The following is a 2,735-nucleotide window of genomic DNA, read 5'->3' on the forward strand; positions in this document are numbered from 1 at the left end:
GCGTCTACCAAATCTGACAGTACAAGCGCTAGCCATAGTAGCCAATCAAACCGCGTGCAAGCTGGGAGAGCCAGACCGCAGTTCATTTCCTCATATTCCAAACGAGAAATTACGGTAGCAAATCACCCGGTTCTTTACGACCAGAACTATTTACCGGGATACAAACCGGAGGAACCAGGCATGGAGGGAGGTGGCAGAGACAGTGTGTGAAACTGGTAGGTTTTCGCCTGTTTGGGGAGTTTATATATATATATTGCTCGCATAAAATCCCCGGGTTTTTTTGCTTTGTATGCCGGGGGCGGGAGATTCATGTGATTGGTTGTTGGTCGCGTTGCTCGCAAAAAATCCCCCAAGCTCTCAGACACGCCCAGCTCCAAGATTTTCAAGATTTTTTCAAAGCTGCTGTGTGGACGTACCGTGACTCTCCAAAGCCAACCGGAAACACATGATGGGCACAAACAACCAAACTACTGCGAATATCTCTGCAGCTGAAATGGTCTGTGCGACACAGGAACATTCTTCAGTGATCCAAGAGGGTTCAACCATCATCCCTCAAATGGTATGTCATAATTCGGTGTGTTCAGGCCATGTTTATATGTATAGAAATCATATTATTTAAACCGATCTTTCGTCCCCCATTAAAACATTTTCATGATGACCTGCAGAAAGTTAGAAAATTAAATTATTGTTCCCTCAGAAGTCTTGTTTCACAGCTCATGAAAAAAAGTGAATGAGTGTTAGCTATGTAAATATTAAACATGTTGGAATAGAGATGTTTTATACATATTAAGATAAATAGAGATATGTATCTGTTTCAGGTTGGGTTTCAAGAAGGTCGAGAGGGTCATGTGAACATGGACCTTTTCAAACAAGCAACTGCATTTCTTCTCCAAGAAACCCATCGACTAACACAGGTAATTTAAACAGTTTTTCTCACAATGAATGATATGTCAATGTCAGTAACAAGTGTAACTGAAGTAAGCTTAAAAGGCACACAATGCAGGATTTTCCACCAAAAAAAATGGATATACAAATACCAAATAATCCTTCTCAATCATTCTTTGTCACCCAATAGAAAGTGTGTGGCTGCCAACAAACTACACATCCTGCATAGCATGCCTTTTAAAATGTAAAGAATTACCTAAAGTATGTGGAAGCAGCTGAAATTAATGGGCTGAATGGAATGTTATACTACAGTGTTTGGTTGACGTTGCAAAATCTAAACCAGAGATGGAACAATATATGATTTACAACAATAGGTTGATTTTGGTAGATTTCCATATTGATAATTATAAAGAGGTTTAACATTCCATTCTACCCAAAATCCAACTGTTGCATGTTCCGCACATTACCTAAAAAGCATGTCCATTCCATTTTGTTGAGATTTGTTTTTCCACTCTCCACAGAGCTGTCAACCACATGGTGAATGGAGTACAGCAATATCAGGCGTCATTATTGGAGCACCTAAAACATCTAATAAGTAATGTGATTGAGAGACATCCGGGGGATCTGGATCAACTGAAGAGTGACGCAATGGGTATATTTGACCAGTTTGTTGACCCTTTCAATCAAGTTGCTACAACACATTTGCAGAATAAGACAATCAAAGAACTGCTTAAACCAGTTGAACCAGAGATTATCACCACAAAACATTCGGTATGTTATGTGAAAAGTGGAGACTCCAGAGTACTTGCCATTAAAAACCAGGGCTTTTATTATATTTCGTTGGTAAAAAGTTTAGAGCAGCTGCTGATCCATCCAAGAATTCTTGCAATGATTGAAGAGGGCCCAAAGCCATGCAAGAATGGTTTTGTTCTTGACTTAATTGATGGGGACATTTTTAAGTCACAACCACTGTTTTTGACATTTCCAACAGCATTGCAGTTAATTGTATATACAGATGAAATTGATGATTTATTACACCTTAGGTAATATACACTTTAAATATAGATCAAGACTTTCTGCCATTCGCCTGCTTGCTATGGTTAAAACCAAGAACCTTTCAGGTTGTGGTATAGATAAGATATTTGAGAGAATTCATCAAGACCTTATTGAGCTGTATAATGGTGTTGAGGTTGTCACTGCAAATGGTCCGATGACAGTTTATGGGGCGCTTATGGCTGTGTATGGCGACACTCCAGCTCAACACGAAGTGGCTGGATTTAAAGAAGGCGTGGGGTTTGCCTACAGTAAATGCAGGCACTGTGAATGCAACTTTGAAGACATGCAGGGACAATTTAATGAAGAGCTGTTTGTTAAAAGGACCATGGCAAGTCATATCAGGCAATGTGCTGACATTGAAAAGGCAAGCACTGACTTTCTCAAAGAAAATCTTAAAACAACATATGGTATAAACAGGAGAAGCAAAGTTACAGAATCTCCTCATTTTGATTTAATCAATCAAATGCCACAAGACATTATGCATGTAATTCTCGAAGGTGTTGCTCCATATGAAATCAAATGTGCTTTAAAGCATCTTGTACTTTCAGGTCTTATGGATCTAGACACATTTAATAGTGCAATAATTGGTTTCCCTTATTCTCCTGTGGATGCAAGGGATAAGCCATACCCCATATCTGTAAATACGATAAATAAACTGAAACAGTCTGCTGGGCAGATGCTGATCTTGTTAAAGATCCTGCCATTTCACATTGACACAGTTGGAAAAAATGAATACACAAAAATGCTGCTTGAGTTATTAGAGATTGTCAAAATTCTGTTTTCACCTATTATTG

General features: G+C 38.9%; 1 long non-coding RNA gene across 1 annotated transcript; it reads left to right on the forward strand.

The window, feature by feature from the left end:
* Positions 1 to 383: 383 nt before the first annotated feature.
* Positions 384 to 1,464, forward strand: LOC104961693 (uncharacterized). The gene is made up of 3 exons (XR_800126.1): positions 384 to 559; positions 819 to 914; positions 1,407 to 1,464. It is a non-coding gene; the product is annotated as an uncharacterized lncRNA (long non-coding RNA).
* Positions 1,465 to 2,735: the final 1,271 nt, after the last annotated feature.

This window comes from Notothenia coriiceps, unplaced genomic scaffold (genome assembly GCF_000735185.1).
Source record: "Notothenia coriiceps isolate Sejong01 unplaced genomic scaffold, NC01 NC01_scaffold00033675, whole genome shotgun sequence".
In the NCBI taxonomy this organism is placed as follows: domain Eukaryota; kingdom Metazoa; phylum Chordata; class Actinopteri; order Perciformes; family Nototheniidae; genus Notothenia; species Notothenia coriiceps.